General features: G+C 36.5%; 1 protein-coding gene across 4 annotated transcripts in view; it reads right to left on the minus strand.

Annotated features, from left to right (window-relative positions):
* The window catches only part of ADNP (activity dependent neuroprotector homeobox), a 29,715-nt gene that overhangs the window by 13,750 nt on the left and 2,903 nt on the right, over positions 1 to 13,062 (minus strand). Inside the window, exon 1 of one of the 4 annotated variants that reach the window (XM_045519298.2) lies at positions 12,621 to 12,639. The exons of the other annotated variants lie outside the window; for them this stretch is intronic. The gene's annotated coding sequence lies outside the window, so the exon portion shown is untranslated. Of the gene's footprint in view, positions 1 to 12,620; positions 12,640 to 13,062 lie in introns of those variants that run through there. 4 annotated transcript variants of the gene reach the window in all.

Raw genomic sequence — 13,062 nt, forward strand, 5'->3', positions numbered from 1 at the left:
CATACATAATGCAAATTTACAACAAGATGGCAGACTAATGAAACAGAATCTGGACCGAGTGGACAATCAACCAAAGCAGGAAGTTTGATGGCTATTTATAGCAGAATTCCAACAGTTCACCGAAAATTTCCCCTGAATATAGTTAGTCTGATCAGAATAAGGTGATAGGAAGCCCACAGTAAGCCTAAGGATTAGAACATAAGTTTATACTCTCTTCTTTTTAAACATTCCTACATTAACGCTGTTAAGAAAAATACAGTCTCTCTGGAAGCATCTTTCTGGTAAGGGATGAAGGAGGGCATCAGGTTGGAAATGATGCCATTACTCATGTGAACGAAAAATACTGCAAACCATATCAGTAAATAAAGAATGCTGAAGCCATCAAGTCATCAGCCCCCAATGAAGACAAACCTGCAGCCCAGCCCCTGCAGCCACTCACAATGGTGCACTCTGAGGGGACTCAGAATAATAAGGACAAGATACTGGCCATAGATAGCTAGGTGCTTGTCAAAGGAATGAATTCAATGAATCGAAGTGTTTGCTTCCTCGCATACATAGAAAAGCACCGAATTCTTTAACTTTAGATGTCTGTTTTTCTTTAGATAACAAGTAATCTTTTACTGTTCCATCTACCTGGTCTTTGTTGTAAAGCTCCTATATATCCCAGCTCCTCCCCTACCTCTTCGGAGCAGTCCCTCAGAGCGATCTGAGAGGCTGTCATCATGGATAGAGTCCTCCAGCCAAATAAAACGTAACTCAACTTTTAGACTGCGCCATTTATTTCAGTCGACACTCATGAAGAAAAAAGGCAACATATTTTCTAAGTTAATAAAAAATTAGGAAGACATTGAAACTACTACAATATAAAGAAATTCATTTCTGGTACATCATCAATCCAAATTAATATGTAAGAGATTCAGACCCTTGATACTTAAAGTATCCCAATTAATGCTGGTAAAGTATTTATATAAAGCTCTTATAATCTACACTGGCGTTTAAGAGCCAGATATTTGAAGGTTTAAGTTTTGCTATTTTCTAAGAGGTGCAGGCATTTTAAGAAGATTCTCAAAAAGAGAATCAAAGCATCAGTTACTTCACTGCAACCCACGATGGCACTTTAAAGAAAAAAATTTTGTGATGTCTCTGTGGAAACACTTTGGACCTGTTAAGATAAAAACTACTTAGGCAGAAAGAAAACACCATTCCCAGATTTCTGCACTCTCTTTTCCTCCTGCTACCCCCTCAGCAACATATTCAGTGCCTGTCAATATCACTCATTGAGTAAAAGTGTGGTCAATGTAAAGCACTTTCTTTTTATAACCAATAACTGTTTATCTTTCCTGATTATTCTGAGATCCAAAGTGATGAACAGACACCTTATTTGCTTTTCAGGATGTCACTAGCCCCACATTTAAATTAAACCAGTTGTAAGAAGGTTTATGTATCTATTTTTAAAAAATGAACCTTGGAAAGCCTTTCTAGAACAGCCCTCTCATGAGCAAGCACATCGAGAGCCCGGAGCTTGCATTCAGTCTGGAAGCAATCACCCTACTCAATCTTTTCTAAAACACAGTCCTGAACAGAAGCAGCTTATCTTTCAATTTCCTATAAGCCTGGACAAAAGACCTTCCAGATGCCACAGGCTTTTCACAGAAAGGCAGCTCGGTCTCCTCCCTTCCCTCTTTTCCTCAATCCCAGATACCAGAGAACAAGCAATTGTCTGACTAGCCAGCGGCAGAATGCTCTTACGGATTAGCAGATAAAACTGTGCAGCATGACAGAGGTAAGAAAAGAAAGTTTAGTCTCCTCTCTGTCTTACCAGAAAATCTGCAGTAGTGTTGAGGCTAAAAAGGGGAGTATTTGGAAAGCCCTGGAGGTTTAGACAAAGAAACTTTACCAATGAAGACATATTTGTACCAAGAGCTAAATCTGAATAATGAACATCAATCAATTATGCTGCTTAGGATAATCACAGAAGAACACTGTTAAGAAAGCCAGGAAGCAGGCAGGAAATGTAACCAACTTCTCTTTTCTTCTGTTCTTAAACTACTAACTGCATTTTTACTATTCTTTCAGTTTAATAAAAGAAACCCAATTGATTGAGTAAAGTGTTAAATATAAAACTGAAAAAAGAACTTTCAGAAAAAACTTTTTTCCAAGTTTTTAACCAAATCAATTATTAAATCCCTTATAATTAAGTTTTCATAACTATTTGCCAGATAGACTGTATTTATGCAGGGCAAGATGAGCATTTACCTAAATACAGCATCCTGTAAAAAAATGTTTTTATCACAGGAATACTTTCGGCCACTTTTGGCCATGAACGATGTGCGAATCCCTTCCACAAACAACCTTGCTCTTAAAGACTTGTGTGAGGGAAGCACAAACCCCACCAGGCAGTTCGTCCCACACTGGACAGCTCTGTTCACAAGTTTACTTTTCACAATGCTCTGTAACCTGCCCATAGCTCTCAGTTCAGCTACAGAAGTCTCATTACTTAGCCACATTAACAACCTTTCAAGTTTTAAAGACGTCCTCTTTCCCTCCCAAGTTTTCCTTCTTCTCCCCGTTAAACATGCCCAGTGCTTTTCACCATTCCTTCTGTTCCTGCACAAGCCAATCTCCAATGAATGGGCTCCAGTGTGACAATCTCTTTGGGGCCTGAATAAACTATTATTCCAGATGTAACATAATCAAGTCAAGTGGGACAACACTTCTCTGATTCTGGATATTACTTTTAAATTAATGCTCCTGCAAGGTGCATTTGTGTTGGTGGCAGCCACTTCACAAATACGACTACGATCAACTTTTTTTGCACGTGTGTTGCCTTTTTCAATATTAGCTGGTTTAGTTGGTGAGAAAAAGATACTCTATTCTGAATCCATGTCTGGTTAGAAAAGAACTATCAACAATCTTTAAGTATCTCCTCAATTGAAGGGGCATGAGCATTATGATTCCAAAATGAAAAACAAATGTACAGGCCTTAGGAAAGACAAGAGATTGCGATTCCCATTCCAAATCAAAATGTCAATTAAAATCAGTCATGAAAAGCAGCACTTCGAATCACTGAAAAGAACCTGGCATTTGCCTAATTTAAACTCTTCTCATTTTACAGATCAGCCACTGAGGTGAAGCAACGAGCCTAAGGGTGATAGATGAGCTTGTCAGTGACAGAGCTGGGTCTCAAGGTCATCTCCAGATCTAGGATGCAGTGTTCTTCCCATTGCTCATGCAGATGAAGCTCTGATTGCTGACATTAATTAAAAGTAAACAACAGCACGTTATGTTACATACATACATCTGGAAGTGCCAGAACTTCAATACCCAAGGTTAAGATAACCATAAATGATTCAGCCAAACCAGCTCAAGTGGTGACAGGGAGATTAAGAATATGCACACATCTCAGATCAGATGTTCTCATCATATCCAGAGAAGAACTGAAACAAGAGCGCAGCTGTGAGACCACTTGCCCTGAAGTGTTAACATCACCATGGATGCCAACAGTCACTAGATGGTCATATCTGAAGGGGATCTTTCTATCCAAATTGTAATGGTGTTATCTTGCAAAATGAAGACCACAATCTTAGTATCCTTAAATAAAACAACAGCTTTTCAAAAAACTGATGTAGTTTTCCATTATCAATACTCAAAGCATGTTCTTCTGAAAACTGCTTGGATAAACTAGAGGCTTTGGTGATTTTTTTTCCTAAAGGGCAGGGGTAGGCAGGAGACTAATCTGCTCTCAATTATCCCTCAGGCTCCCCCACCTCAAATTCCGACCATTCTTGTTACAAAAGCAACTGAGAAATGAAAACATACACCCACAGAAAAACGTGCACATGAATGTTCTCAGCAGTATTCATAATATCCAAAAAGGAAAAATAACCCAAATCTCCACCAACTATAAATGGATACATAAAACATGGTATATCCATACAATGGGATAATGATTCAGCCATAAAAATAAAATACTGATATATGTTCCAACATGATGACCCCTGAAAATACTGTGCTAAGTGAAAAATGTCAGTCACAAATGACCACTTATTATATGACTTCATTTATATGAAATGTCTATAACAGGCAAATCTCAGAGACAGAAAGGAGATTGAAGTTGCCTAGGGCTGGAGAAGTTAGAAAGTAGAGGGTGACTGCTAATGGGTACTGGATTCTTTGTGGGGTGATGAAAATATTCTAAAATTAATTGTGATGATAGTTGCACAACTGTAAATATACTAGAAAACACTGAATTATACACTTTAAATGGGTAAACTGTATGGCATGTGAGTATCTCAAGCTGTTAAAAAAAAGCAATTAGGTCTAGCGCAAGATTACAAAATACAAATTAAGGCGAAGAGCACAAATAATTCTACAAGACAACAGTAAATGCTGCGGTATATTTATCCTTCCAGATTTTTATACACACACAATTTTTAAAAAATGTAATCTATGTATTTTAGCATTTAGTCATGTAGCAAGAAAACCAATGTTACTTGAAAATTTTATAAATTATTTTTATTTTAAGAACTATGATTTCCTGACTGGGACATTGTGCTGTACACCAGAAACTGATACACTGTAATTGATGGTACTTCAATTAAAAAAAAAAAAAAAAGAAAAAAGAACCATGCTTTCCAATATGGCACAACTAGCCACAAATGGCTGTTAGGTACTTAAAATGTGGCTACTCTGAACTGAACTGAAATATGCTTAAAAATTTAAGATTGATTGATGTAAAATATACACAACATAAAATTTACCATCTTAAACATTTTGTGTAAAGTTCAGTGGTATTAATGACTTATATTACCATGCTACCATCAACACTACCCGTTTCCAGAACTCTTTCCACCTCGCAAAACTGAAATTCTATCCCCTTTAAACAATAACTCCTCATTTTCCCCCTCCCATCTGTACCTGGCAACCACCATTATACTTTGCCTCTATGATTCTGACTACTTTTCAATACTTTACGTAAATAGAATCATAAGGTATTTGTGTTTTTGTGACTATTTTACATTCCCAACAGTGCAGTGTTCCAATTTCTTCACATCCTCACCAACACTTGTTTTATTGGCCATCTTCTTTGTAGAAATGTCTATTCAAGTCCTTTGCTCATTTAAGACATGCTTTTAAGCATAAAATATACTTGGGATTTCCAAGACTTGGTATGAAAAAATACAAAATATCTCATAAATACTCTTTCAAAATTAAACCACTTGAAATGATGTACTAGATTCAAAAGTTATTAAAATTAATTTCACTTTTTATTTTTAGAATGTGGCTACTGGGACAGATGAATCTCAAAAATATTACACTAAGTGAAATAAGCTAGTCACAAAAGGACAAATATTACATGATTCCACTCAAACAAGATACTAAGGGTAGTGAAATTCATAGATAGAAAGTAGAAGGGTGGCTGCCAAGGGATGGGTGGGGGGAGAGGTGGAGGGGAGAATGGGGATTTACTGTTTAACAAAGATAGGGTTTCAGTTTTGCAAGATGAAAAAAGTTCTGGAGACGGATAGTGGTAATGGCTGCACAACAATGTGAGTGTACTTAATGTTATGGAACTGTATACTTAAAAGTGGTTAGTTAACATGATAAATTAACTACTATATATATTTTACCACAATCAAAAATAAAGTAAGAAAAAAGTGGCTACTGGAAAATTTAAGACAACAGTAGTGAATATGGAACCAGATAAGGCTGCTTGTAATTTTATCAGCATGGCAGTCTGAGTTCAAAATCAGAGGCATTTATCACTGATGGGTCTCTCTGCCAAAACTATCAATATTAAGCACCTGTTAAGATTCCTTTGAACAGGACAGAGCCTCTAGAAAGTTCTGGATACAACAGAGTAACTTTGAAAGCCTTTACAAATTTCCAGACCATTTTGGACAATATTAAATGAGTGACTCTATAATAATATATTCATGGCTCCCACACCGTTAAGTACCTAAAAAAAAGAATTAGTAAGTAGAGTTCACTTTCCTGGCAAATCTGCTCCACTCCCAGAGGCCAGGAACAGAGGAATATATCACCTTTGTCAACGTTAAGGCCCCAGTTCACTCTGCCTTAATAGTTTAATACAGCTTGGGTAACTTTAATGAGCAGCTCAGTTATTTTTTTGTTTCACAAAATTGAAATGATTCCAGAGCATGTAGCAGCAGTACAGAAATGATTTTCACAGAATTTTTATGTATTAAATTTTAGGTTTCTTTCAAATAGTTACAGGATAGAACTGTAAAAGGGAGAGGTCTTGGGAAAAATAAAATAAGAAGCCTTTTCAAAGGTATCAGAATGGTGAAAATTGTAATTTTAGCACTTTAAGTTTTGGCTTTTTTCATGTTGGTGATACCAAACCAAGAATCTAATGGGAAATTAGCTTGGTTTACCACAGTATCAATCACCAAAATGATAATCACAATGTGACTGAAAAGCTTCAATTTACTTTAAATGCTCATCACAGGTGATCTCAAGAGATTTAGTAAAATATGACCTGAAATTGTAATTGATACAACTGGTAAAGAGGTATTTATGTACTCTGTAAGTTACAATCACTATGGATCATTTTTTAGCAGAGATTAATTTTCCTGATCTCAACTGACAGGCTAAACAGAATCCTTAAAATATGAAAGAGGACAAGGATGCCATCTTACTAGTCAAAGCAAAGAAGGACCATTAAAAGGGCCCTATTTTTTCCCGCTGCTTTATCTCTAGCATCTTCATCCACCGCTGGCACATAGCAGGCACTCAATAAATGAAGAATGAAATGAACAGTCCCTGCCTACAAAGGGCTTACAGAGATGATACCTCACAAATGTATACGGGAAAAGAGGCAATGTGTCACAAACTAAATGCTCTAAGGCTTCATAAGAAGGACGAAGCAGGGGCTGTCAGGAGAGGGTGGAAGTAGCTGTCGCACTGGGGCCACTAAGTTAGGTGAAGAATCTGCATTCACTCCAAAAACAAACAAACAAAAAACAAAAAAACACCTTGCTGGCAGTTTCAGAGATGGGAAAGCAAGGAATTTTAGGGACTACTGCAGAGTCAGAATGGCTGCTATGTCAAGTTTCCAAGTAATGACAAGGCTGTAAAGGCAGGCTCGGGATAGGGCAGAGGCCACCAGTGTGAAGCCAGTCTGCTGCGATGTCTGGTGACACTGAGGAGATACTGCAGATACTGAGGGAGAGCAGTGACAGAATTTTAATGGCACTCTGAGAGAATTAACCTGGTGTTACTTGGCAGGTTCCATTAAAAAAGGTCTAGAGGAAATAGAATAAAAGTAGAAGAGTGGATACCATGCCTAGCCACTTGTCAGAATCACCTGAGAGAGCTTATATCCGTTCCAGACCAACCTACTTAATCTGAAAGGTCTGCAAATTAACCAGAGCCTTAGGTATAAGGTAACAAGATACCGAAGTGACAGCAAAAGGAAGGGGGAAAAAAAGCTCGAGCAGAAGCCTATAGCCAACAACAAAGTTTGTGTTTTCCAGTAGGACTATACTGTTTCATGGACAAAAACATCTATCAGCCACATGTAAAATTTTTCATCCTCGTAACTTCAAACTTCTATAACAAGAAGTAGGGTGACACAGACAGTAGAGCTTTCCCTGGCTAGAAAAGACGGTATGATGGGTGATAAAGAATACAGCTCTAGAGCTGGATAGATCTGTGTTTAAATCCTAGAACTGCTCTGTGACTCTACAAATGTTACTTAAGCTCTGGAGGTCTGTTTCATATGGTACAACCAGAAGGACACCATTCCACTGTTCAAATGTCAAAAGGATTAAATAAGATGATGCCAATTAACACTTAAAGCAATTGTTATTACCTTAAACCAGATCAGATCCTGGAACAATTACTTACAATGAAAATTATGAGATCATACCAGGATATATTTTTAAAAGCACAGACTATTGTTATTCCTGAGCTGTGACTGCCATACATCTTCTCCTGTACACAATATAATGTGATTTCATACTTAAACATAGTAGTATTTTTTACACAATACTTTATGTTTGTGTGAGACATTCATGTTAGAGTTAGCATATTCTTAACTTTACAAATTGTGGCACTTACAATTGTTATACAATAGAACATTTGCAAGTACCCAAAATAAACCTAGGTGGCTTAGAAATGTTTAAGTATGATCCAGATTTTGAGTATTAAAAATGTATTATATATAATATTTGGCTTACTCCTCTTTTAAGAAGACTTTCAGACTAAAACCCTAGTGCTTACAAGCAGGAACTGTTATGGTTGCTGCTTATCCTGTTACTTTTTGAGTATTTAGATTTCAGACAATAATCCTAGCTGTGACCACCAAAATTCTAGAACACTAATGGAACAAATGATTTTCAGCACGTACTTCTCTGAGTGTTCTGAGACTGTAAGATGTATAAAGATGGCAGGAAAGATGACACTTGAGGGATAACATGAAAGCTGACCCTTTATCAACTTTACAAACTAGAGTTCACACAAAATTTCACTTGGAAGGGGAAAGATGCCTCACTGCTTAAAAAAGTAAAAATGATTGAGAATGCCTCTAACACCTCAATCTAGCCTTAGGGAGTGTGAGATGGGTAGCATTTCCCATTTACTCCATTTTAAATAGGCATTTCAGCAAAGCAGGGACACACTGTGGGGAGTGATTCCAACACTACGCTGCCTACAGAAGAACTCCATAGGCTTAGGGCTGCTTGCTGTCAATACAGGTAGACAATCTAGCTTAAGAGAAATGTGAAAAAGGGAAGTCAATTAATTAACAAGCAGGCCTAAGAGGACATTCAGATATGTCCATTTATAATCATTCCAGAAGCATGCTATTGGTCTTCACATCTAAATGAACCAAGATAAAATAATTTCCCCATAGTAAAGGGAAATGTTGTTTTCTCACCATTCCTGAATAACAGAACATGTAATTTATTTGAATAATCTTTGCAAGTTTTTCTAAGCTATCTTCTAGAGCTAAGGCTTGGCAAAAGCATTATTCTTACAGCAGGTTTCATCACTTGATGGCTCAATCCTTACACTTTCCAGAGGTTTTATTTATATTTTTCTTGTCCTTTTTTAGTATAATTGATCACAAACCAGGATTCTAAGCACTCCCTGCATTAGGACACACCCAGTCTCAGTTCATCTCTTTCACAAAAGCAAGAATTCTCAATGGTTGACTTCAACTTACAATACCAATTTAAAATTCTACTAATTCCACTGTATTTCCACTAGACAGAAATACTTCAGATACACCAGTTTCAAAAGAGGCCACTCATATGGGTTCTCAACTGCTGCCAGCTCCCATCAGAAAAGGAAAGATTATTATAGATTTTCAAGGGAAGCACAGGTTTCTACAAGCTCTTAAAAGAAGCATAGAGGGTTCAGGAAAAGACAGAAAAGGCAGAAGAGCAAAAGCCAGCAATTATCTAAGCCAAAGTACCTGCTTAGAGGAGAGAAGGAACAAGACTGCCCTAAACCAAAACACTGGGAGAAGCAATGGACCATAAACAAACTTTCTTTTTTAGATCCTTATACAGGCAACTCCAAACTTTATACAGTTGCTACTTCAACTAACTACCACCAGCACAATTTTCACCCATAAAGAAGCTAGTTAGCTTCTTTTACTGCAGAGCCTACTTGGGATCCTTGGGTGTTAGCTGACACACAAGCACAAAATATCACTATGAAGTTATGAAGCACTCATTTGAGCCCTTATTAGCCAAACAGCTCACAGGAGCAATATAAAAGCCTGTGTTCCAAACAGAGACCTAGGAACCAGCCCAGACATCTCCCATGGCTCACTTCACCACTGCAAGTGGTAGTGTCTTGATTTCCCCACTTGTGAAACAAAGACAGTCCTGAGAGAATTGAGAATGGTTTATAAAGTGCTTAGAAAATAAAACAGACACACCATCAATATTATTTTATAATACCATAAAAGCCTGCAAGAGGGCCTTTATGCTTATAGCTCATCCTTATTAAAGGCACCAAGTCATATGAGAAGTGACACATAAACACAACCCAAAGCTAAGTAAGTCAATTACAAATCTGTACCCTAACTGGAGAGGGAATTAGGATGTGGAAGGATTTACTTTTTAAGGGCTCGTCAAACAATGCAGGAGTCTCTTACAGACTATGTGCATGTTTTAGAGTCATAACTCAGTCTTAAACTGTGGCATATGTTCAGGGCACTCTTCCCTTGGTAAATCTGTCAGAAGTCTTTTATGCTCTTCTCTTAATTTCCAAACCTTTATTTCTGGAACAGTGCTAAAATTCTTGAGATATCAGGATTTCTCTAGCTGCTGTCTTGGAACTAAGCCAGGGATCAATAAAACCAAGGGGGCTTTAGAATGCATCTCAAAGAACTAAAGGCAGAGGACAGGAATGCATACACGGAGATGAGAGAACCTAGAACTGAAATAGTGAAAAAAATGCATTTTACACTTATTAGAATAGAAATGTGAGCTCCTCAAACAAAACTCACTTTACATAGTTGTCTCACATTTTATCTGCAACTTCTTATATGTGTGTGTGTATATACACACAACCCCCCCCCCACACCCCCATATAATCAAGTTGAGATACACACACACACACACACACACACACACACACATATCCAAATTTGAGAAGCCTGGTAATATGCAGAGAGCCTTCTCCTTCCAGTGAAGCAGAATACAGATTCTCATTTAAGCTGACCCCTAAACTGGAAGACATCAAAGGTCGGTCATGACCAAAATAAAGATATAAAGGGTTCTAAGACACTAAGAGACTGACGGAGCACAATTATCCTTTCCCTCACTTTCAAATTAACAGGATCAAGCAAACAAACATTAAAAAAATCATGAAGTCACATGGAACTGTGGCCACTCATGCTGGGCAAACTATGGGTGGCTTCTCTTACAAAGTGTCTCAATGATCAAGGTGGAAAGTGCCAACATGTAAACATGAAACAGCTTCTCCATTGAAAATATCAATTCAGTTAATTAGTGTGGGGCTTTGGTTCATACCAGTTTCAAATGCCAAGTTTCCAAACCAACAACATAAAATGGACAGCAGTGATACATACACACCAGCAAAATACGGCATTTGCTCCAGACTTACTACACAAGTTCTTATGAAACTAGTAGGGGAGGAACAACTTTGCAAGTTTATGTGATACTAATAACACATCAAGCTCTGTGAATCTAACTATAATTACATTATTTATATAAAAAAGAAACATTTTTCTTAATGTTCATGCCTCTTAGGCAAGTGAATGAGTTAAACTCCTGTGGAAAGTGTTTTACATTCTGAAACACACAACAGACTTCACGACATGCTTTTAAGTGAAAGTCCTTTGGAAGTCTGGGTTGAACAACTAGCTTATTAAAACAGAATTGGGCACCTTGGTGTAAACTACAAATCAGCTTCTAATCTTACAAAATAAGAATTTTTTGTACTTTCATATCATTTTTAAAAAGTTTATCAAGATTTAAACAGGTCATTTAAAAAAACCTCAAAAAGCCTGTTTAATTCTGATTGTTTTTCCTGCACTAAAATGTGCTGTTCCCAAACTTAACCTACAATATTTGGACTTTGTATTTAACCTGTCATTTTTAACTCTAAAAAAGTGGACTGTATTTTATATGTATATACCCATCTGCCCACCAATTAATGAAATCAACCTGCCAAGGTCTATTACAACTTATGCAATTTTGTTATTTATGCATGGTTCTCAAAAGAAAAAAAAATTACTTATATTCTGAAGTTTTTCTTATCTCTTCTCTACCCAAGTATTGACCCCTACTTGCTCCTTTATAACAGAATAGCTCTATCTTCCTTATTAAACTGTAATTTTCACAATTAAATGTGTAGTCAGAATGCATATATTATCTTAAATATCAGTAGACTGCAAAATACTTAAATTTTCAAAACACTAAGAATTATTTTTAATATTTCCCAAGATGTATAAATATAAGTGGTTACAATTTAACATACAGTGAACCTAAATTATGTTTTTAGCAATCAAATATAAATAATAAATAAATATATGCACGTTATGTTACAAATGAAAATCAAGAGCCATTTTTACTTGATAAAGTCTACTGGTTATTTGGGAGCAAGTACATGTTCATGGAAAGGTGTGTTCTGATCAGAGAATCTTCAAGATTTTTAGAAGCTTAGCACTCTTGAGATTAGGTCATCAAAATAATAGTAATCAAAAACTTACTTGACACTTAAAAGTCTGTTCAAAATGGTGACACTTTATTTTTAACATAAATAATATTAGAACTTTTCCTGCACTCTAGTTTAAGGAAAAAAAGAGAGACTTGAGCCAAACAAATCCACATTCACATTTGGGTATGATTAAAACCAATGACTTTCAGAATCAGCTGGACCAGGGATCGTTAGAGATTCAAAGCCCAATCTCTATTTTCCATAGAGAAAGAACCAAAAAGCAAAGACTTAGGTCAAAGCATAGCAGCCTCTAGTGAGGTAGTGTTAAGAAATTTTCAACAAGGGCCAAGACAAAGAGGGAATTTATACTTAAAGTTCAATTAAACAGGATACCCATTTCCCACCCTCCAGTTAATTGAGGCTTTTTAATCATACTTTAATGAACCCTCACAATTTACCTAAATTCCAGCCTTCAGGCCCAATTGTTTCACCTTTTTTTTTTTTTTTTTTTTGAGTGCCAAAATCAGGAAACCTTTGAAACTGCAGAATATATGCTTTCTAAGAGCTCACAGCAAGTTTTCCTGTAGGGGGAAAATGGCTATTACCACTAAGGACATCAGTTAACATTGTATTTTATGTATAATTTTGCTAAATCAAACAAAAACAACTTTATAAACTTTACCTCAAACATATCCTCATGAGAAGTTGTATTCAAATCATTTAAAAACTCGTATAGCTCTGTATCAAATACCACATACAGGTCAAAATTATAACTGTTTAAGAAATACTAAACAGTACTTAAAAATTACAAATACCAGTTAGATTAGATATCTGATTCTTATAATTACTAAAAAATTGTAAAAGCAACATAGTTAAGCCTCTAATGGAATTCCTGAACCA

This window comes from Camelus bactrianus, chromosome 19, assembly GCF_048773025.1.
Source record: "Camelus bactrianus isolate YW-2024 breed Bactrian camel chromosome 19, ASM4877302v1, whole genome shotgun sequence".
NCBI classification, from domain to species: domain Eukaryota; kingdom Metazoa; phylum Chordata; class Mammalia; order Artiodactyla; family Camelidae; genus Camelus; species Camelus bactrianus.